The following is a 24,980-nucleotide window of genomic DNA, read 5'->3' as shown; positions in this document are numbered from 1 at the left end:
CCAGTGGAGACACTCAGTGAGTACAGACACAGGGTTGATTCAACATCACACCCACCACGTGGATTGTAGCAGGCTGGTTCATCAGTCTGAGTAGCTATAGAAGGATTAACAGTTGTGGTGAATCCAAGTAGGAGAATTGTAAATAGTTTAATAAACGTGTTGAAGTTATCTCAACGTCTGAACCTTCCTTTGTCAGAGTGAACATCAAGGAAGCCACCTATGCTACACCAAGAGCATAACCAATAGAAAAGTTCTATTGTGTTTTATTTCTTTCAAAATCAATAACTTTTATTGTCTGTCAAATAAACATGATGATAAACTTGTTTGTTTAGCTTTTCTAGGGGCAAACATTTATGCTCCCCCCCTCCCATGGTGCGTTCTGATTGGGGTGGGGGAGGGGCTGGGGGGAGGGGGCAGAGAGGAGTGTAAAATTGAATGGAGACGATTTATCCGAGGAAACTGCCCACCGAAACCCAGATGCAATTTCAAGCTAGGACAGCAGGACCTCATGTGGAAAACCCACCCTTTTACCCTTTTCCCACCCAACCTCAATATTTAGGCTGTCAGGAGCAGGCATGAGTAGGCCAGGAAACTGAAAAAAATGCCTTCTTCCATGGGCGGGAAGTGGGGGGTGCCTCATTCTAAAGGCCCCCTCAGAATTGGGATGGCGTTCCCTCCGAGACTTTTGGTCCCCCACCCCCTCCCCCCCACCCAACCCGCCCCGACACCACAATAGCTACGCCTCCGTACTCCCTACGGCATCCTCCTGTCCTCCCATCCCCGGGACCCCTGGGGCTTTCCAATGGCTCCGTATTCTCCAGGATGCTCCATTACACCGGCCAGTCAATGGGATTTCCCATTGTGGGGCAGCCTCACACCGTCGGAAACCCCCGGGCTGCCGGCAAAATGGAGCATCCCGTCGGCGGAGAATCCAGCCCTTTGTTCCAGGCAGAGATTGGCAGTACCATTTCTGGCCACTGCAGCACAGTGCCTTGGCCGGGTTGGAGAGCTGTGGGCTAATCTGACTGGCCGACAGCTCTCACAAACAGGACTTCCTTCCACGGCTGGGTGGAGGTCCTGACAAATGCCAATTGACACTCAAGTGAACATTAAATTGCAATGAGATTTCGATGGTTTGCTGTAGCGCATTTCGTGCTGACTCTTGGGCTGGCGAGTGCTGATGGCGAGTTTTTATTGGAGCTTATCTCTCCTAAAATCCTCCCCTAGATGTTCTAAGACAGGGTTTTCAAACTCAGGATCGTGACCGGTGTGTGGGTCACGAGCATGTTTCGGGATGGTCACGACGCCCGGTGCGGCATTCCCGATCGTGGGAAGTACGCCCAACAGTTTTTTTAAAATGCCACCCCATGCATGCGTGCCATATCAAGCAGTGTGCAGGGTGAACCGCCTCCTCCTGACGTCAGCGCGCTGTCCAGGGCCAGCTTTGTTCAGCAAACGACGGAATCCTCCCATCGGAAGCGGTGGCAGAAAGCAGGTCACGCGTCTTTTACGCTTATGTCACATGCTCTGGGCGGGAGAGAGATTCCTCCATTTTATAGCTGCCAGCAGTGCTGGTGTGAACTCCAGGGCCTTTGGTGAACAACCCATAGAGAAGAGGCTGAAAACAGGAACAAACAGCATAAAGGTGATTACTTGAGGTATGGGTTTATAAATTCTGCCACTGTAAAGCAGGATTCAAAGTTCATGTGTGTTATAGCAGGGAAGCACTGGCAAATGAAAGTTTAAAACCCCCAAAATTTCAAAGACATCTCCCCATGGTGAATTCGAGGACAAACCTCTTTATTTTTTCAACGGTTGCAGTGAGAACTTAAATTGTCTGCAGAAGTCATTATCAGAAATATAACATTGATCAACAAAGCAAATGAGATCATGAGGACCAAGCAGGTTCATCTGTCACATTAAAGGTAAGTGAAAATGGTGGGTCACTAAGGTCGAACGGTGAGGGTCACTAAGGTCAACCGACGTAGGTCGCGAAGGACTGCCAATTGGTAAAAATGTTTCCGGGCAAAAATGTTTGAGAAAGCCTGAACTAATGTTTTCAACTGTACCAAGTAAAATATTGTTCCAGAATAAAGACAAATACATTAACATGCAGAATTTTTTTTTCTGAATGGTATCCTTTGAATGAAGTGACCCTTGCTTTATTTCTTTGGAGATTGTTCCAGCACATAAAACAAATTGAGGCTTTGGAAAGAACACATTACAGGTGAAGTCACCCTGTGCTTTATTAGTGTGATTGTATGAAATGTCACTGAATGTGTCACTGAGTAGACCAATAAAAATGTTTATAGTATAGCCTCAGAAAGTCCAACAGCAGTTATGGGGTGCAAGTTGTTATGGTTACAGCTAGTGGCAGCTTCCAGCTGTTTCATTAATGACTGAACATCTGGTTGCTCAAGGGAAAGTCCTTATTGGCAGATTGTTCACTCATGCAGAATAAATAAATTCGGAAAGGTACATGCATGGCGCGATAACTATTCATAACCTGAGGTATTTGTCTACATCTGTTATGTAAATAATCTTTCCAATATAATGTTCTTTCTATTGATGATGTATTTTGTTCGAAGAAAATAGTGATGCTGAAATACTATAACTCGAGGAGTTGAATATCCTACTCCTGTTCTTTTGTTTATAATGGACAAGTGAGTCTTGGGGAGGTTTTGTGATGCCAATGGTAGAGTTTCCAGAAGCTCAGGGTTCAAATCCCACTTCAGAACTTGATGACCATGGAAGAAGTGTTTGTAACTTTGCCAAACAGGTTGATTGTCAGCCTGCAAATCCTTTCCACATACCCGATGAGCGGTGGTAAGAGTGGGGAGTTTCCTGGTCAGTCATACTGCAGAAGGAAATGGCAAACCACCCCAATACTTTTCCAAGCACGGACCAATCCATTGGTGGAGCCATGGAAATCAGGGGATGCACAATAGGATAGAAGTGGAGAAGTGCAGACATCTCAGAGTGGTCTAGGGGCTAGAGGTGGTCACAGAGAAGGGGAGGCTTGTGGAAGCTGGAGGAACTCCCTCCCTAACACCTCTGTGAGTATACCTACATCTCTTGAACCCCTGAGGCCATTACTGCATTAGGAACCTGGAACATGGATTTCCACCTTGTCACTTGCAATGCAATGTTTAGGCCAGTGTTTTTCAAACTTTTTTTCCGGGGACCCATTTTTACCAACCGGCCAACCTTCGGGACACAAACCGGCCGACCTTCGTGACCCATGCCGGCCGACCTTCGCGACCCATGCCGGCCGACCTTCGCGACCCATGCTGGCCAACCTGCGTGATCCACCATTTTCTCTTACCTTGTTTGTTGCTGACAAAAATGGAGGAAATGGTTTTGGGTCCCTTTGGCCCCAATGGTCCCTTTGGTCCCTTTGGCCCCCCGAACTTGGAAAAAAAAAGGCTGCGACCGTATAAAAACAAATGCAGCCGCACTGCGCATGTGTTCCCAATCATCGGTGCGCATTTGCATAGTTTTGTGCATGCACACTGATGATCGGGCACGCATGCGCAGTGCTGCCGAATTTTTTAAATCTGTCCCTGGCCATTTTGAAGGCCGCTTGCAGCTGCCATTATTAAAGCCGGCTGCTGCGGCTGTTGCGCGTGGATTTGCACGACGGACGGCTCCGCGACCCTCCCGACACCCGCCCGCGACCCGCCTGCGGGTTGTGCCTCTAAGTTTGACATTGCCTGGTTTAGGCCACCAAGTTTGTCCCAACCATGCAACACGTGGAGCATCAATTTCCCCTTACACTATTGCAACCCACAAAGCTCATGACAAGGAAATATGTAACCACGCCACATGCTGACCCCTATGCCTCCTCTTCCCTTAACCTGGGATGTACCCAGGTTGTCAGGACATGAGTTGGAGATAGAGTAGCAGCAGATGGTGTCCCACACAGATGTCCTGTTCTCCCTGGGGCCCTGGCTGCCTCCCAAGACCACTAAGGCAGTCTTGCTCAAGATAGCTGCAGTGGTCAGTGTCTCGGCCACATGTCCAAGGTGTTGCTGAAATTGCCCAGGCTGTGACAAATGCTGATGGTTGGAGGGGGATGGATGGGCCTTAAGGATGGCATCTTGGGCGCTAATGGTGAGGGGTGAATCCAAGTTATGAAGGCACTTGGCTTGGGAGGCACTGACTGGCAGCAACATAGTCTAGGTACAGCTTTGCAAGAAAATAATCAGAATGGGGATTCGGTGCATGACTTCACCTCATGTCTTGTGTTTCTCTCACAGGCATCAGAACTTAAATACTACCACCTACACCCAGCCCCGGAGAAGAGCCCGACTTCAGGCAACAGGACGAGGTATACATGTTGGGGGTGCACCATCACCACCTTTGGAGACAGCAAAGAAAAATGAATGAACGGCTTCCAGATTGAAGATCTGAGGGGGTTTAAACACAGTTGACTGGTTTTCTCTTTCCAGGAATTGACAATGTTGCGTATTATGTTTGAGCCAGCAGGTGTATTGCACAGGTGAGTGTTAAAGCAATGGTTCTTTTCACTGCCTCTGTCTGGGTTGCTTTCTAGCTCCGAACAGGTTCTCACTTCTGGGGGGCTTCCTGATGGGGGTCTCTTTTCTGTGGGTTTTCCTGTCAGTGGTCTGTCTTCTGGGGCTCATTCTGACAGGGGTCTCTCTTCCAGCTGGGCAGCAGGGTAGCATGGTGGTTAGCATAAATGCTTCACAGCTCCAGGGTCCCAGGTTCGATTCCCGGCTGGGTCACTGTCTGTGTGGAGTCTGCACGTCCTCCCCCTGTGTGCGTGGGTTTCCTCCGGGTGCTCCGGTTTCCTCCCACAGTCCAAAGATGTGCGGGTTAGGTGGATTGGCCATGCTAAATTGCCCGTAGTGTCCTAATAAAAGTAAGGTTAAGGGGGGGGTTGTTGGGTTACGGGTATAGGGTGGATATGTGGGTTTGAGTAGGGTGATCATGGCTCGGCACAACATTGAGGGCCGTAGGGCCTGTTCTGTGCTGTACTGTTCTATGTTCCAGGGCCTTTCCTGACAGGGGTTTCTTTTCTGGGGGGCTTCCTGACAGATGCCTCTTCTGGGGGGGGGGGGGTTCTTGACAGGGGTCTCTTTTCTGGGGGGCCTTGAAGGGGTTTCCTTATTTAGAGGTCTCAGTAGGGGGTCTATTTAGGGGGTCTCTATATTTAGTGGTCTCTGTGGGTGGCCTCCTTTTTTAGGCGGGCTCTGTGGGCAGTCTCTTTAATTGGGGGGGGGCTCTATGGTGTGGAATGTCAGACCCACGTACAGGGGGCCCTTAAATATCTGTGGGGGGGGGGGAGCCTGAAATATGCTGAATTGCAGGGAAGCCGCATTATCGGGCCACTCGCTCAAAATGGCGGTCTGATAGTAGGATTCCCTTAGAAATCCTTAGTAATCCTCGCCATGCATAAATTTGCATGCCTAAGGATTGGGAATCGCTTACTGATTTGCGTTCCCATGGGAAAGCACAGTCTCCAAAATAGCAAGGTTTTGTAGAGTAACATAACAGACGTGTAAATTTAGATAAAATCTTTACCTCTGCAAAATTATAACTACTTACAATATATTCACAGTTAATTGGATTCTCTATACAGTTAAAAGTTTTTTTAATGTCACACTCACCACCTGCATCCACTTGGCTGCCTTCGATCCTCAAATAGGTTTGTTTAAAGTATGCTTCCAACTTCCTTCCCTTGTGTCTCAAATGTCCATCCTTATCTTGCACATTAACCTTTGCATTCATGGAGTGTTTCCATCATTGTTGTATCACAAGGTCTCTGGTCATGATGTGTCCTGCATGGACTCCTCATAGATTCTAAGGCAACATCACCTCTCACTGGAGTCCATCCTCCTTACTTTCATCCATACTCTCCTCATCCACCTGGGAGTAGTTCAGTTGGCTGGACAGCTGGTTTGTGATGCAGAGCAAGTCCAACAGCATGGGTTCTATTCCCGTACTGGCTGAGGTTATTCTGAAGGCCCTGCCTTTTCAACCTTACCCCTTGCCTGAGGTATGGTGATCCTCAAAGATGAAGGCAGTCTATGGCCACCTGGGTCTATGGTGACTTTACTTCCCTAGAGAAGCTATTTTTCTTTGAATACTAGCAGGCTATTTGGCTAAGAATAAATTAAATGTGCACCAGACTCAAGTTTACTTTCACTCAGCCTGCATTACTACGCCCAAATGAAGGTTAGAAAGGGGAATAAAACTAGAGGGGAAAATGCAACATCTTGGGCAAGTTGATAAAAATGTGTACTAAATCACACAAAATTACTTTACTGTTGCAATACTGCATTAGCATTCTCTCTAACTTAATTTAATGGCTTAAAGTTATAGTTAAAAAGGCATTATTGAACTATAAAAGGTCAAAACAGAATGGAAAACTAAGATCAAACACATAAACAGCATGCAATCTCAATTATACATCAACATCTCCTATTATTAGATTCTTGGGCTATATTCAATACGTTTTTGGAACATTGTTGATGATAAAATCAATGATATCCCATGTGAGAGCTGAACTTATAACCCTGCACATAGTGCAGTAGAAACCATTCTTACAATGGCAGTCATCAAAATCTTTAACTTCTATAAATATAGTAAATCAATAACACCTTTATTTTGCATCCAGTCTATTTCTTCCATTAATTCTTCTTTAAATATCTAATTTCCTCCCTCATTTATTTTTCCTGTATTCTTGCTGGCAAGAAACTATTTTTTTTAACATTACATTTAACATCACCTTAGATTTCTTGTATTTAATTTCCCATTTGGTTTTTTTTCTCTCAATTACTCTTGCTTGTTTTCATTTTCTAATTTCTCAAATTCCTGGTCCAGTAACTTGCACAGCGACTAGGAGAAGATGGGTCTATTATTACCATAGTGACAACATATTCAGGTTAACATCTTTATCCTTGTCATGCTTTGACTAATTGTTAGTATGTTCAGCAGATATTGGAATTATTTGTCATGGTTGCAAGATAGTTAAGTGATGCATATTGACAATGATCAGTACAATGATTTTTAACCAACATTCCTCAGCTTCTCAGACAAATACATTCTCCAATCTGCTACCCAGCCTGAAAGAGTTTGAGCGCAATTCAGCAATTGCAGCACGGATCCAGAGGGAACTCCAAATCCGCACCATTCGTGAGTCACCTGACTCGCTCCGCCCAGCGTGATCTGGATCTCGCCCCGCTGGAAGAGATGCATACCTGCACATTTAAATGATCCATTAAATGTGCCTGGGTGCCAGGTTGGCACTTCCAGATGAAGGGGGGTGGGTGCTCTTGCCAGTTGGAGGGGGCGGCGGTTCCAGGAACCAAGAGAAGGTTGGTGTTGGGGGTGAGGGGGTGAGGGTGGGTGGTTCCAGAAAGCAGTGCAGAGATCAGTTTGCCAGCAGGAAATCGACTAAAGTGTGGCCTTGGCGGTGAAAAGCTGCCCAAGGCCAGAAAACAATAGCAAAGTGCCATTGAATAGCGGGGTGATTCTCGGCACTGCAGCCGTGGAGAATCACCCCGCTAAACGTATCAAAAAGTGGGCTTAACTTGTGTTGGCTGAATCGTGCCCTTCAGGTTTGGTTCCTGATATGTTGACACATCTGATAAGTTAACAAATCTCAACATGGCCACCACTACAGTATAGCCTTAGTGCAGTAGGAGGGGAATCATCCAGGGTTCCCATATCTAATGGTTATCCATTGAGCCTTGCTGGAACATGTATGTGTGCAAATATATGAGTATGTGTGTGCATGTGTGAAAATATTGGGAAAAGGCATTAACCTCCTTACGTCTCTCCACAGATGCTTTTCTTTTTGATCACAGGCCCCCTTGTCAGATGAACCGAGTATCTCAATTTGCATAGAGAAACAGATCATTATTTTGAGCAGATGAGGTCTTGCTGCACCGTGTTCACTCGTTAGCTTCATTCCCTGCTTCCACTCACCAAAATAAATGGCTACACGACGATCAATTGGCCAGGCTTTGGAGAAATTGATTCTTAAGACGAGGTCATTAGTGTAAAGATTGATTGTGAGTTTCTATTTCCCCTCCATTGCTATGCGGCTGCATTTTTTTGTTGACAACAAATAATGTTGTCACGCTTTTTGTTGCTATGGCACCCGTATTGTTGAAAATTTGTCTTTCAACAGTTCACTTAGTTGCTGCTACAATTGAGCTTATGTCTATGTGGCAATGATAGGAATTCCTTTGTGAGTTCTGAATATGCTGCATTAACCAAGTAACGAAGATGAGTTCATGAGGAGGCAACAATACATGATTTGTCACGCCTGTACCCAGCTGTATTCTCTTTATAAATGCCAACGTCTTAACCTGGACACATTAGAGAAGACCAATTGTTGTCTCCACTTTATAAGAAAGGTTGCCACAAGTAAACTTCAAGAATGAGGACAGCTAATTCTTGTAGCTGCAAAACTGAGCACAGAATTTAACTCTTACTTTTTCAATGGAATGCTCCCACATCACCACAGTGGACATCTGACATGATGAGTCGGTCCACCGTGCTCAGATATATCAAGTAAATGGCAGGTGTCTGCAACATTTTATTGGTTTCCCAGCAGATCAATTGGATATGACACAAATCTTTAGCAAGGTGGCAATGTTCCCAAGAGAACAAACCATATATTAATAATATTAATAATAATAATCTTGACTTCCGGTTGCGGTGATGCGGAGCTAAGCCGCACGTTCGGCAGCTCCTGCTATCAAAGGACTTTCGGGCCTGTTTTAGGGCCCCAAACGGCGCTGTTTGGAAGATTCCCAGTGGGGGAAGGTGTTTGGAGGAACATTCCCCGGAATTTATGGTGCGCACCCGGAGTGGGGCAAAGAAAAATGCTGCAGCAGCTCCCCAGAAAAAGCGGGGGAAGGAAGACAAAATGGCGGCCAGCGGAGCACCCGAGAATTGGTGGCATATACCACGAGTCCGGTGGTGGCGGCTACCCTCAAGATCTGGGGGCAGTGGAGGCGACATAGGGGGGAAGTGGGGGGCTCGATGGAGGCCCCGCTAAGGGGGAACCATCGGTTCGTCCCGGGGAACATTGATGGGGGGTTCCAAGGTTGGCACAGAGCGGGCATCAAAATGTTGAGGGACCTGTTCATTGATGGGAGGTTTGGGAGCCTGGGAGAGTTGGAGGAGAAATTTCAGCTCCCCTCGGGGAACATGTTCAGGTACCTGCAGGAAAAGGCATTTGCGAGGTGGCAGGTGGAGGGATTCCCTTTGCTGCCTGCGAGGGGGGTGAGGGACAGGGTGCTTTCGGGGATCTGGGTCGGGGATGGGAAGGTATCTGATATCTACACGGTAATGCAGGAGGTGGAGGAGGCGTCAGTAAAGGAACTAAAGGCTAAGTGGGAGGGGGAGCTGGGGGAGCAGATCGAGGATGGGACATAGACGGATGCCCTGGAGAGGGTTAACTCTTCCTCCTCATGTGCGCGGCTTAGCCTCATCCAATTCGAGGTGCTGCACCGGGCCCATATGCCCGGGACTAGGTTGAGTAGGTTCTTTGGGGGCGAAGACAGGTGTGTCAGGTGTTCAGGGAGTCCAGCGAACCATACCCATATGTTCTGGGCATGTCCGGCACTGGAGGAGTTCTGGAAGGGGGTGGCGAGGACGGTGTCGAGTATGGTAGGATCCAGGGTCAAGCCAGGCTGGGGACTCGCAATTTTTGGGGTTGCGGTGGAGCCGGGAGTGCAGGAGGCGAAGGAGGCCGGTGTTCTGGCCTTTGCGTCCCTAGTAGCCCGGCGGAGGATCTTGCTACAGTGGAAGGATGCGAGACCCCCAAGCGTGGAGACCTGGATCAATGACATGGCGGGTTTTATTAAGCTGGAGAAGGTCAAATTCGCCCCGAGAGGATCGGTACAAGTGTTCTTTAGGCGGTGGCAGCCTTTCCTCGACTTTCTGGCTCAGCGATAGGGAACTAGGTCAGCAGCAGCAGCAACCCGGGGGGGAGTGGGGGGGGGGGGGGGGGTGCATTGACTATGTTTATTTAATTTTAATTTATTTTCAAGTTCTCTTGTTGTTTACCGGGTTTGGTGGGGTTGGGGGGGGGTTCGATATATGCGTTGCTACGGTCTTGGGGGTGTTATGCTTATTATGTTGTTTTATTGTTGCTTGTTACTGTTTATTGTTATATATTTTGTAAAAAATTTTCAATAAAAATTATTTTAAAAAGAAAAAAAAATCTTTATTATTGTCACAAGTAGGCTTACATTAACACTGTAATGAAGTTACTGTGAAAATCCGCTAGTCGACACATTCTGGCACCTGTTCAGGTACACAGAGGGAGAATTCAGAATGTCCAAATTATCTAACAACACGTCTTTCGGGACTTGTGGGAGGAAACTGGAGCTCCCGGTCTCTGATGGTTGAGTCTCTTATGGGGGTCTCTGATATGGGGTCTCTTTTATGGATGTCTTTGAAAGGGGTGGTCTCTGTTATGGGGTTCTCTGATGGTTGTGTCTCTGATGAGGGGTCTCTGATATGAGGGCCTCTGGTATGGCATCTCTGATATGGGGGTTTGATGGGGTGGTCTAAAGGGAGCTTGGGGGGTGATGTAGGCAGGATTTCCATTGCATTGTGGGAGAGGGGCCCTTTGATAGTTTTCGGAGCACCAAAATGAAATATTTGCCCCTTTCACCCACTGCGGAGTCTACTGCATCAGGGCTGATGTATTGGGTATGCTTAGTCTGCGAGGACTGCGTTTACTGTAGCAGTGAGAGAGACAGGCTTCCAACACTTGAAGAAATGCAACTCGATTTTATTGAACTCTTAACTATCATACGTACCATAACTGTGGGTTGACACTATGCTGAGTCGATTGGAGACCTGAGGCTAGCCTGACCAGACTATCTTACTACCACATGGTGTTTGTTCTAGTTGCTGCTCACAAGCTCTGACTGTCTCAGAGGCTAGATCCCAAGAGAGCGGGAAAACTAGTGCCCTCTGGCTTTATAGTGGTTGTGTCCTGTCTGGTGATTGGCCGCTGTGTTCACTGGTCATCCTTTGTGTCAATCACTGCCTGTCTGCAAACCATTATATACCTGGATGTATATTATAACAAGGGCCACACTTGAAAATACTTGTCCCAATCCATGCCCCCATGAATCCTGGCTGAGAGGGTTGGAGTATGACAGGGGCATGTTGAATTAGTCTTCCAGCCCATTAATCAGATACAAATGGGTTCAAATAACCATTCGCATTCCCCTGCCAGTGTAGGGGGTGGAGTTCACTGCCGCCGGCGGGGTACCGGAACATCAGAACGGGCGCCGATCCTGATTTTTGCCCAATGCTCAATTCTCTGCTACTACCAGAGAATCCACCTCCAGATCTTCCCATGTATCGGCAAAGTCTAATGTCGGGGCAAAGGCGGTGTTGGAGCCGGCAAATGCATTGATGGTTTTCTCCATCATATAATGCGGCACTTTGAAAAAAAAAGGTCCAAGTCACAGATTGATTGTTCTTCCTTCAACAAACATGTAAACTTTCCACCACCGACAAACAGTGGCCACCGGTGATACTTCAGTACCTCACCAAGGTTCCTTAGACAGCACCTCCCACTACCATCTAGAAGGACAAAAGCAGCAGTCCCGATCTGCGAGAAGCTTTTTCTGCTGGTCTTGCCAAGGGGAAATCACTCTAACTGTGGCCTTGGTGGAGAGAAACTCCCAAAGGCCAAAATAAACAGCAAAGTGGCGTTGAATAGCAGGGTGTCTCTCGGTTCTGCAGCCGCTGAGAAGTACCCAAAACCGAACATAGATTTTTTTTTCTGTTGAATCGCACCCTAAAGGGTTTACTAGTTGGAGTAATTGTGTGCATAAAGTAAATTGTTACTACATTTCTCGGGGGCTGACGGCTGTGAAGTTACGCTCCGCATGATAACAAGTCAATTCTGAAAATGCATGATACATTATTACTGCTGAAAGGTTGGAGCTGTCCCACCACATTCTGGAACAAATAAGCAGATCTTCAACACTTTCACAAAAGATGTTTTCCTTAATGAGCTCTTTTCTGAAGATAGGCTCACCAAGATGGAAATAGTTTCTCTCTACTTCACTCAGCTCACCTCAAAACGGTTATGTAATCTGTGCTGGCGTGTGAGTCACTCAAGTTGTGCGATGAAGTTTTCCGGCCCAGGCTCCTACCAGCTGATATTGCCTCATGTTTTCAATAATATGTTGGAAGAGAAGAGGCTGATAATGTTAATTTGATTTCAGGATTGAATCTGGTGTAATGGATGAAGATGCTGTGATTTAAAGATGCCGTTTTATAACAAAAATCTCCATGTTACAAAGAGAGCAAGAGTAAAAATGAGACTAATGAAATAAAAATGTCCATTAGTTGATGGAAGCCCACCTCCAAATTTTCCATCCCATACTAAAATTCCGTGCCAAAAAATGCTGGCAGCCATTTTGTCGAGACTGTAACAGTTGGCGGAATTTTCAAAACAAATGTCAGCTTCTGACTGAAAACTGTGTTTCAATCCAGAAACACAGCCAGATTTTCTGTCCAGATGTTCGACACTGTCAGAAAAAAATCAGTGCAACGCGGTTTGCGCCGACAGTCAGGCGGGGCGGGGCCTAATAGAGCCAGCAACCCCGGCTACACGGAGATCGGGGTACCATCTTCTTTTTTTTATATAAATTTAGAGTATCCAATTCATTTTTTTCCAATTAAGGGTAATCTAACGTGACCAATCCACCTACCCTGCACATCTTTGGGTTGTGGGGGCGAAACCCACGCATTCACGGGGAGAATGTGCAAACAGCACACAGGCAATGACCCAGAGCCGGAATCCAACCTGGGACCATGGTGGTGTGAGGCAGCAATGTTAACCACTGCGCCACTGTGCTGCCCCTGGGGTTCCATCTTCATAGAATCATAGAATGTACAGTGCAGAAGGAGGCCATTCGGTCCATCAAGTCTGCACCAGCTCTTGGAAAGAGCACCCTACACCCTAACCATGTAACCCAGTAACCCCACCTAACCTTTTAGGACACTACAGGCAATTTATCATGGCCACTCCAGCTAATCTGCACATCTCTGGGATGTGGGAGGAAACCAGAGAACCCGGAGGAAACCTACGCAGACACGGGGAGAACGTATAGACTCCACGCAGACAGTGACCCAAGCCGGGAATCGAACCTGGGACCCTGGAGCTGTGAAGCTACTGTGTTAACCGCTGTGCAACCGTGTTGCCCAAGGATCTTTAAAGGATGCTCTGATCAGCTCTCACCCCCGGAACCTCCAGGCACCTCCGCACACCGGCGTGGTCATCATGACTGTTTTTCGTTTTTGAAAGGGGTACATTACGTGGGGCTGGAAGGTACTGTGTAAAACCAATTAATGAGATTTAAATCAATGTAAATTTATGGTAATCTGGTTCCGGCCCCTTCTGGTGTGAACCTGATCACATTACAAGTGTGTGGGGGAGGGGGGGGGGGGGGGGGGGGGGGGGGGGCAGGGAACATCTCAAACTGCGTACTTGTTGGCACAAATCCCGTTTTGGTCTTCTCGCGAGATTTCGCAGCTATAATGGGATTTGCGCCCGTAGCCAACAGACTCAAAAATTCACCCAGTGTCTGCATTCCTGAGCCAGCTGCTTGTGGAAGCCCACACTCGGCTTTGTGTTAATAGTTAGCACAGGGATGGCCACTCCACATCCCTTCTTGTGACAGTGCATTTCAACTCGAATTCTATTGGCTGTCAGCACACCTTTTAACGCTCAGGCACCACTGCAAGTGCTACTTATGTCCTCTCCACAGAAACTGTGTCCAATAGTTTTCCTATTATTAAGGGGTGCGTATAAAGCATCAAGACTGTACTGCATTATGCTTGTCTAATGTTGCCACAGCTGAGCATTTGCATTGTACCATGCATAAATGTGGAAGAGAAAGGAAAAGACTTGCATTTATATAGCCACTTTCATGACCTCATAATGTTTGCAAAATAATTTATACTAATAAACATCTTTTGATGTGTAGTCAATACTGATGTAGAAATGTACATGTTAGAATGTAGAAACATAAGAAACGGTCGCCCATAAAACCCCTTGAATTTGATCTGCAATCCAATAGTCGCATTAATAACAATGATTAGAAAATTAATGATTTGTGAAAAATGGATTGCACTTATTTTGGCACCAGAACCATCTTCCACATTTACAACCAAGTCCTATTAACCTGGCTGAGTGCATTCGATTTTTCGATCTAGGCAGGATGTCCATTTGCTATTACTGCCCCTCGACAAGAGGAGCTCCAAGGAAGAACCAGAATGAAATGCTTGATGTTCCTCTCATTTTCTTTGGTTCCAGTGGGACTTTCAAATCAAACAAAAAAAGCACATCCTCCAATCTGCAAGCAATGTCCTTTAAGACATGTTGCTGTACTCAATTTCCTCCTCGCCCTCCAACCAATTGCATTGCTAGTTACATTTATTGCATGTACAACTTTATGTCCAGAAACTTTATTACATAAGAACATAAGAACTAGGAGCAGGAGTAGGCCATCTGGCCCCTCGAGCCTGCTCCGCCATTCAATTAGATCATGGCTGATCTTTTGTGGACTCAGCTCCACTTTCCGGCCCGAACACCATAACCCTTAATCCCTTTATTCTTCAAAAAACTATCTATCTTTACCTTAAAAACATGCAATGAAGGAGCCTCAACTGCTTCACTGGGCAAGGAATTCCATAGATTCACAACCCTTTGGGTGAAGAAGTTCCTCCTAAACTCAGTCCTAAATCTACTTCCCCTTATTTTGAGGCTATGTCCCCTTGTTCTGCTGTCACCCGTCAGTGGAAACAACCTGCCCGCATCTATCCTATCTATTCCCTTCATAATTTTAAATGTTTCTATAAGATCCCCCCTCATCCTTCTAAATTCCAATGAGTACAGTCCCAGTCTACTCAACCTCTCCTCATAATCCAACCCCTTCAGCTCTGGGATTAACCTAGTGAATCTCCTCTGCACACCCTCCAGTGCCAGTACGTCCTTTCTCAAGTAAGGAGACCAAAACTGAACACAATACTCCAGGTGTGGCCGCACTAACACCTTATACAATTGCAACATAACCTCCCTAGTCTTAAACTCCATCCCTCTAGCAATGAAGGACAAAATTCCATTTGCCTTCTTAATCACCTGTTGCACTTGTAAACCAACCTTCTGTGACTCATGCACTAGCACACCCAAGTCTCTCTGAACAGCGGCATGCTTTAATATTTTATCGTTTAAATAATAATCCCGTTTGCTGTTATTCCTACCAAAATGGATAACCTCACATTTGTCAACATTGTATTCCATCTGCCAGACCCGAGCCCATTCACTTAACCTATCCAAATCCCTCTGCAGACTTCCAGTATCCTCTGCACTTTTCGCTTTACCACTCATCTTAGTGTCATCTGCAAACTTGGACACATTGCCCTTGGTCCCCAACTCCAAATCATCTATGTAAATTGTGAACAATTGTGGGCCCAACACGGATCCCTGAGGGACACCACTAGCTACTGATTGCCAACCAGAGAAACACCCATTTATCCCAACTCTTTGCTTTCTATTAATTAACCAATCCTCTATCCATGCTACTACTTTACCCTTAATGCCATTCATCTTTATCTTATGCAGCAACCTTTTGTGTGGCACCTTGTCAAAGGCTTTCTGAAAATCCAGATATACCACATCCATTGGCTCCCCGTTATCTACTGCACTGGTAATGTCCTCAAAAAATTCCACTAAATTAGTTAGGCATGACCTGCCTTTTACGAACCCATGCTGCGTCTGCCCAATGGGACAATTTCTATCTAGATGCCTCGCAATTTCTTCCTTGATGATAGATTCCAGCATCTTCCCTACTACCGAAGTTAAGCTATAATTTCCTGCTTTCTGCCTACCTCCTTTTTTAAACAGTGGCGTCACGTTTGCTAATTTCCAATCCACCGGAACCACCCCAGAGTCTAGTGAATTTCGGTAAATTATCACTAGTGCATCTGCAATTTCCCTAGCCATCTCTTTTAGCACTCTGGGATGCATTCCATCAGGGCCAGGAGACTTGTCTACCTTTAGCCCCATTAGCTTGCCCATCACTCCCTCCTTAGTGATAACAATCCTCTCAAGGTTCTCACCTGTCATAGCCTCATTTCTATCAGTCGCTGGCATGTTATTTGTGTCTTCCACTGTGAAGACCGACCCAAAAAACCTGTTCAGTTCCTCAGCCATTTCCTCATTTCCCATTATTAAAACTCCCTTCTCATCCTCTAAAGGACCAATATTTACCTTAGCCACTCTTTTTTGTCTTATATATTTGTAAAAACTTTTACTGTCTGTTTTTATATTCTGAGCAAGTTTACTCTCATACTCTCATACTATTAAATGTGAAGAGTTTGTTTGCCTTAGAAATATTGGTGTTTAGGCCACCTTGATGCTGGCGCACATCTGTGATGTGCACTGTCCCATATTTGTTCCATTCTCGGGTACAAAGAGCAGTTAGATGATTTCATAGAATCATAGACTCTGCAGTACAGAAGGAGGCCATTCGGCCCAGTGAGTCTCCACTGGCCCTTGGAAAGAGCACCCTACTTAAGCACATGCCTTCACCCTATCCCTGTAATCCAGTAACCCCACCTAACCTTTTTGGACACTAAAGGCCATTTAGCATGGCCAATCAATCTAACCTGCCCATCTTTGGACTGTGGGAGGAAACTGGAGCACCTGGAGGAAACCCACGCAGACACGGGGAGAACGTGCAGACTCCGCACAGAAGCCGGAAATCGAACCTGGCACCCTGGAACTGTAAAGCAACTGTGCTAACCACTGTGCTGCCGTGCTCCACTTAGTGCTGCTCTACGGCTGCTAAATGTGCAACAACTAACTTGGTTAACCTCAAACTCTTCCTTCGCATTTTCTTCCTCTCTCTGAGTTCTCACATTATCTTCACAGCTCCTTGACAGGCCAAGTGAGAATGGGAGTTATGGTGCACTGATTCTTGGGTAAGGGAGATACTACAACATGAATCTCATCAGCATTAAAATGTCTGCATGTGTTGAATTCACATTTAATGATGCATACATCCATTTGTTAACTGGCAAGTGAAGAAGCATGTGACTTAAGGTGTGCATGCTTTGTGGTGATCGGGGTAATAATTTTAAACGCTGTGTTTACACAATGGTCATCCATCATTGTATTGTAGCACAGATACACAGCCGTAGAGCAGCTCTAAATTTAAGTTCTTTACCAGGAATAAATTGAAATGTAATCTTACTTTTTTCCTTTAGCTTGGTGTCGAAAACCATTTGCTGTTTAGATTAATGCAACTGCCTTTCTATCAAACTTTACTTTTCTCAGCCTACTCCCAGCATCATCAAGGCCTTAACATTCAAACTAATCGGTCCTCCACTTTAAGCAGGAGTGTTTAATAAAATAGCAGATTAATTTATTGCAGAGATGCTTATCTCTACTGTTCTCCTTGTCCACCAAATTAAGGGACATCATGACATCTTTGCTGAGTGCGTAGTATGTGATAGAGAAATGGATTTGCAACAGCAGACTCTAAGGAGCATATATCCATCAAGAAGCTGGCCTATTGATTGATGTGCCTTAATAGACTTAAGTATTTAGGCAAAACCGCAATTGATCATTTCAAATAGATTGCATAAGCTCAATCACATCATGAGTATATTTCCTTCTATGAGAATAAATTCAGATGATATCACCCACCAATTTTCATTCAATAATTCATTCAGTGCCACAGTTTAATACACTTCAGTCTAAACTCAGACCAACTTCACATAAGACTGCTATTACTGAGAACAGTCCAAATATCAGTATATTCATGTGGATTTATGCAAGAATATAAATACAATTAAACCTACAAACAAATGCTGCAATAACAAACCTTTTCTTATAATAAACTTTACCCTTGCGTTTCTGAGATGGAGGTGACTTCAATGCTGCATGAGATGAATCCCTGAGAAACAAACGTCAACTTTCCAGTGCCCGTGCGTAAGTAACAATGAGCTATTTCTTTCTTTCATTTGCCACATTCAGTTTGATGCATTTTACTTCTACCATGTGCTTAATATGTTTCAATATTGACATCGATTGGCTTTCTTATCTCACCACTTATTGAAGAGAATTTCAATTTAGCACCCAGCATTAGTACAATTTCTCTGGCACTCAGGGAACTTAAGGATGGGCAGACTTTCAACAGGAATGTAAAGAGGTAACATTTGAGTTTGAGACGGAGCAGTACCGTTGGGGCCGTCATCACAAGACTTTGCGGGGACTAGTGCTCTGCTGAGTCATATACCTGGTGTGGTAGAGAGGCCACCATTCAAGGTTAATTAAGGAAGCTATAGATAGCGTCAAATTGAAAGAAAAAATGTCCAATTTCACGAAGATTAGTAGTCAAACAGAAGATAAAAAACAGCAAAGAATGACTGAAAAGGTAATGAGGGAGAAATTAGATAGGGAGAGAAAGCTAGCGAGAAATATAGGGCATGATTCAATGGGGAAAAACAGAGTCCGCTTTTGGGCGTGATTAATGGGGTGTTTCTTGGTGCCTGCAGTGCTGAGAAAGATCCCGCTCTTCAGCGGCACTTAGCCATTTTGCTTTGGCCTCGGCAAGGAATGCCGCGCTGAGGCCGCATTTACATCATTTCTGGCATCGACGAACTCAGCTCACCAGTGCAGGAAGACTACTCGTGATCAGGGTGCCATTTTTAAAGGTAGACCCTTGGCTGGATTCTCTGTTTGGGAGACTAAGTCCCCACGCCGGCGTGAAAACGGTGGTGTTTTACACCTGGGAAACTGGCGCAAAACAACCACCGATTCCCTGCTCGCTCCGTGGCCGCGTGTGCATTGGCCACGTCGTGCTTCATGGAGGACTCAGCCCGCGGAGCCGGACCACAAAATTTGTGCCCACCTTAGGCCACTCGTGTGACCCAGACCACACGCCCACCCCCCCAACAGTGCTCCCAGCCGCGAATGAAGCCCCCCCCTGCCCGCGGATCAGCCGTCCCCCAGCTGTGGCAGCGCTGGACCGAGTCCGCAGCTGCCACGCTGAGTTCACGATGAGTGGGACCACATGTGTCCCACCCTGTCAGTAACTCGGCCAGTCAGGGATGGAGCATCGCAGGGCAGGCCTCAGACAATGGCCTGAGGCCTTGGATACAGCTTGCAGCATTCTCCTAGAGTCGGACGATTTTCAGGGAGGAGGAGCGTCACAAAAGCGGCGGCGCCCCCCTCACCGAACGTGATTTTGGCGTCGAGGATCAGAGAATCCAGCCCCATATCTTTCATCAGCAAACCTTTGTCTCCCCTCCACAGCCTCTGGACCCTCCCCTGCACTCAACGTTCCTCTTCCGGGTTCCTCGAGCGCCCACCTGGCAGTGCCACCCAGGCATCTTGCAAGTCCTGGTGCCGGCAGTGCCTGGGTGGCAGTGGGAGTGTCAGGGTACAAACCTGCCCAGAGCCCGGGTGCCTCCAATGACCTGGGAGACCCCACCTCCTACCAGGTGCCGTTATGAATGGTCTACCTTAGTGTGGACAGTACTGAATGTCGCCCGGTTGAGGACTCGCTCGGCCCAGGGAGAATCCAGTGCAGACATAAATATGCTGATCTGGATCATGCCCAGTGAGGGTGAGATGCAGATCTCAACGTCTCATGAGTTTTGGTTGAATCTCGTCAGAAATCTCAGGCGTAGCAAATCTTGCAAGAGGCCTTGCACAACATTCAATGGCCTTGTGGCATCACCAAGTCGGGTGCGATGAGGCCGGTACATCCCACCCATAAAATCAGACAGTCGGAGTTCAAGGCTCCAATGGGGAGAGGGTAATGCCTGGAAAGTGCCAGGGGGCACTGCGGCGGGGTTTCCATTGTGGAGATTCGGGGTGGTGGGGGGTTCCCAGGGAGTGGAGTCCCATGTCTCTTGGAGGGGTCCTGTGACCATGGTGGGTGGGGGAACTGTTCTTTGGGGGGGTGCTCTGTGACCATGAGAGAAGGGGTTTCCTTGTCTGGGAGGTCCCTTGTCCGGTGAGGGGTGGGGGGGGTGCTCCTTATTATTTTTTTAAACATACAGCCTGATCCGCCAGGACCAGAAGTTGCAGAAGTTGTCTACGGGCCGCCTCTGTCAGCAAGAAGTTGTGGGACCCAGCTCCTTGATTATTGTTTTCACTAAATGTCAAAAGAATATGGCAGGTGGAGCCGGAGAGCTCTTTCCCTGCTTTCCCATCCAAGCTGGCACGGAGAAAATTCCGCCCATTTGTTTCTGAATCTGCACAGCATTCATAACAAAACAAATGAATTTTCAGCGAAAATAAAAATATATGCGTATGATCTGAAAGTCATTACAATGACATGGTTGCAAGATGGCAAAGGCTGGGATTTGAATATACAAGAGTACGTGATGTTTCGGAATGACAAGAAGCTGGAAAAGCTGGTGGCATTACTTTTCAAATTATGGATGACATTAGCACAATAGAGAGAGGTTAGCTTAATTCTAAACCTCATGATGGAGAAGCAGTTGGGGTAGAGAAAAGGGGCGGAATTAACCGAATAACCCACCGTGCGTTTTTCAGCGGCGGAGACGGCTTGCCAGCGGGAATTTCTGGTCCCGCCATTGTCAACAGGATTTGCCATTGAACACACCCCTCGCTGCGGGGAAATCCGAGGCAGGGGTCCGCCATCAGTGGGACTGCAATATCCCGCCGATGTGAACAGCCGGTAAATCCACCCAAAAAATTAAAAAGGTAAGATGGCACTTGTGGGAGTAGTTTATTTAACAGAAGTCTGCATATAGATTGGATGAATTAGATTGGTAAAGGTAGCCAAGAACATGAGTTCAGTGTTTTGGGGACAGTTTATTGGAGCAACAAGTTTTAGAGTCAATCAGAGAACAGGTTATTTTAGTTTTGATAATGTGCAATGAGGCAGGATTAATTAATGACCTCATAGAGATGTAGGTAGCGCTGATCAGGTCATGGTAGACGTCATCCTTAAAATAAATGGCTGCAGAGATAGTGAATACATTGGTTTTCATTTTCTAAAGTTCCCAAGATTTTGGAAATGTCCCATCAGATTCGAAAATAGGGAATGTTCAATTCTACTCATAAAAGGAGAGAGACAGAAAAACGACAGAACAGGCCAGTTAGCCTGACATAGTCTGTCATAGCAAAAGTGCTAGGATTTGTTATAAAGGAGATTATAGCAGGGCACTTGGAAAATCTCAATGCAATCAGGCAAATTTAAGTTTTGTGAAAGGTAAATCATGTTTGATTAGTTCATTGCAGTTCTTTGAGGAAGTAAGAGCAATGTGGTTAAAGGGGAACCTGTGGATGTGATGCAGAAGGCATTTGACAAGGTGCCATATAAAGGGTGAACATGGTGTTTTGGGTAACACATGAGCATAGATAGAGGATTGGTTATCTAACAAGAAACAGAGTGTATGCAAAAATGTGACATTTTTAGTTTGCCAAGATGTAACAAGTGGAGTGGCACAGGAGACAGTGCTGTGGCCTCAACTAATTAAAATGCATTTCAATGGCTTGGATGAAGAGTATGATTGCTAAATTTACTGATGACACAGGTAGGAGAGTAAGTTGTGAATAGGACATAAGTCTGCAAAGGGACATAGATAGGATAAGCAAATGGGAAAGGACTTTGCAGATGGCGTAAAATATGGGCAAATGTGAACTTTGGCAGGAAGACTAGAAAAGCAGCATATTATTTAAATGAAGAGAGATTGAAGAACTCCGTGGTACAGAGGACATAGTCTCTCAACATTTTTTTTAAAAAAGGTTTTTGTAGTTTTCTCTTCGAGCCTGTGGAATCTGTTCTGCAGAAAGCAATGGAGACAGGGTCACTGAATATTCTTAAGCCCGAGTTAGATATATTCTTGGCTGACAAGGGAGTCAAAAGCTGTGGGATGTAAGCAGGGCAGTGGAGTTGAAGCTACAATCAGATCAGCCATGAGTGGTTGAGCTGGTTTGAGAGGACGAATGGCCTACCCCTGCTCCTAATTCATATGCTTGTATGTTCTTATGTCTTTCTACACTCACACCTGCTCAAAGAAGCAGGTGCACAGACCTTGATGTCGTTACTTGACAATGTCAAAGCTGGAGATCTGCCTCTTTGGTGATTGTATCCACCAGAGAAGTAGATCCTGAATTCAATGGGGATTCTGTCAGTGACCTGCTATAAATCTAGCAGGTGACTGATGAAGCCCCGAGGAAAACAATGTGAATATCATTAAGTTATCTTTTTAGTCCATTTCCCATATGGTCCCGTGATCTCCTAGAGCTCTGTCAGGAAACTGCAAACCCTCATGGATTGTTGGGGCTGCAGTCTGAGTTTTGCTGCCTTCCACAGTCTGACTTGCAGATGTCATCACCCAGGACTACGCATGTCGGTGGAACTTTCTACTGACATTGAAACTCAATGAAATGTTCCCCTTTTAAATGAGTGGTCAGGTAGTCTGCTGTGCACTGCTCCTTCATCAAGTTACCAATATCTTGTTTGCCAGAAAGGGATTCTCCATCCTGCCAGGACCGCTGGCAGTGGGATTCTCCATTCCCGCAAGCGGCCAATGGGGTTTCCCATTGTGGGCCACCCCATGCCATCAGGAAACGCACGGACGTGGGTGCACTGCTGGTGGGCAGCGGGTCCTGCCCACAGAGAATCCCACAGCATGACTTTATTACTTTTCTGAAAGAGAGTAGCCTTCATCGAGAGAAGGCTTCTGCATCTTTTAATGGCAGCCGTGTTCGTACAATCACCCCTTCCATTAATCACACCCATCACAATTCTTCATTGCATGTACTGAGGCTCGAAAGCTTTGCTTTGAGCCTTTGATTATGAGATCAATTTGTTCTATCTACAGCCCTGCTGCTACTTTCCGAGTAGCACTGCATGTTCATCATATTGGTGTGTCATTTGAAGATGCATGCAGTATTGCTCCTGGAATTCCATTTCATACAACCCATTGAACCAGGCTTAATCTTCTGACATGTTGGAAATGAAGGAACATGTTACATGAAGCCATGAGATTACAGACTGTGCCCTTTTACAAATATTATATCACCATTGACGGTCCACAGTGGCACATGGATTTCCAGTGTTGGGTTGCTCGATCTACCATCAGCACAGTGGTCGGGCCACATTCCAGAGTGGAGAGTGTCCTCATTGGAAAGATGAGACTTTGTCACTCCTATTAATGGGTATATGTGTCCGAGACTTTACTTCATATTGATTCTTTCACCATCTGACATGGGTCCCATCTGGCAGTTTATCCTGCAGGATTCTATCAGCTTGTTTACTGATGGCACTACCAAACCACTCCTGCTATGAGGCAACATAGGATTTGTAAGGTGGCTCGGTGTTGAAATGTCTTCAACTGAGCTACTGTCTTCCAGGTATTGTCAGGCTCAGGTGTTGTTAGGTTCTCAGGAATGGTCAGGTCTTCACTTGGCACGGCATATTGAAGGCTCTCGGTTGACTCTGTCTCTGGCAAACTAGTTTTAGTTGCTAAAAATTGGTCAGGGTGTCTTCTCCACACAACATCGTCCCGAGTTTGAACGGTGTAGGAGGTCAGATCTATCTGTACTAATAGATGGCAGGCATCCACTTCTCATTGGTGGTGTAGTGCCTTGCCAATACTTCTTGACCTTTATGAAAAAGATGGCGTTTAGCCCTGTTTTCATATCATAGAACCTGATTTGGTTGCTTTTTCAGAGATTTCACTTCAGAGGCTACGCACTTTAATTCACACTGCTGAGCTTGGCACACCCAGAATAGATTTTAACTGGAGTAAGGTGGAGCTGGAATTCTGCGGGTGTTGGAGTTCTCCGATTTTGCTCATGCTCCATTTGCAACCCCTTTAGTTCTTGCCTTAGGCTGACAATCTTTTTTTTTGTTGCCAACCATTGCCACTCCAGCCTGCATACCAGTGCCTGCATTACCTCAATCTTGTGGAACAGCCTTTGTGGTGCATTTTCCAGATTGGGGTATGCCTCCATCAAACCCTGCATCTCTCCCCTCGAGGTTTCATTCTCACTGCATTCACCCTGGAATGCAATTTCTAACCCCTTCAGTTGAGGCTGTTGCTTCTGAGAATTTCCAATAGGGCTCTTTCCCTTTAGGAACATATCAAATTTAGTCTTTAGGTTTGGGTTGTTAAGCAAAGTCAGTTTATAGTAATTCATCTTGCTGTCGGTATGTTCATTAGACTTCAGATGCTGCTGTACAGAGAGAAATAGGAAAGGAATATTGGTGTTGCGGACTGCACTCTGAGCAACTCCAACTCTTTTCATTTGGTCGTATGGATCAACTCCCATCCAAACATCCTTCATGAGTTTCTGAGCAGACTCCTTCTGCTCCTGTTGTTGCCAACGATCAGCAATCTTTTTATTCTTGTTGACTATTGATGCATGAAGGAAGTCAGCAGCTCTTTTTCCAAACTTAATGTACTTTCCAATGAACTTGAGAAAGAGCATTCTCAAAGTTCAGGCATTTTGAGATGCACCTCAATTTCTTGTTCCACTGAGGTTTGGATTTTACAAATGGGCCACGTAAATACATTCCAGACATCCTCGCCGAATTTTGCAGTATACTTTTGACCTTCATTTTTGTCAAACCATTCATATGCATCTTCCGTACGCTCTTCACCCTTTGTTTCTCGATCCTGAACCACATTTGTTACAGTATTCTGAGCCTTTGTCATCTTGGTCCCAGCACTGGAGCTTGAGCCTCGGTCACAGCTGATTTTAGAGCTTTGTCAGCAGCTGCTACTTTCTGCTCCTTTAGGCTTTTCGTTTGACCTGCTTCAGCATCTGATGTGAGATTCACCTCGGCCCAGTTTGACCAACCAGGTTCTCCCCATTAGGGCTGGATAGTTACCTTTAACGACATGTCTATGGTCTGTCTCTTTAGCTGCACATTTACCTCGAGACAGCCCCTCAATGGCACTAC

The sequence above is a fragment of the Scyliorhinus canicula genome, chromosome 5 (genome assembly GCF_902713615.1).
Source record: "Scyliorhinus canicula chromosome 5, sScyCan1.1, whole genome shotgun sequence".
Lineage (NCBI taxonomy): Eukaryota > Metazoa > Chordata > Chondrichthyes > Carcharhiniformes > Scyliorhinidae > Scyliorhinus > Scyliorhinus canicula.
The sequence above is the reverse complement of the archived record's forward strand: the minus strand, read 5'-3'. Positions refer to the sequence as shown.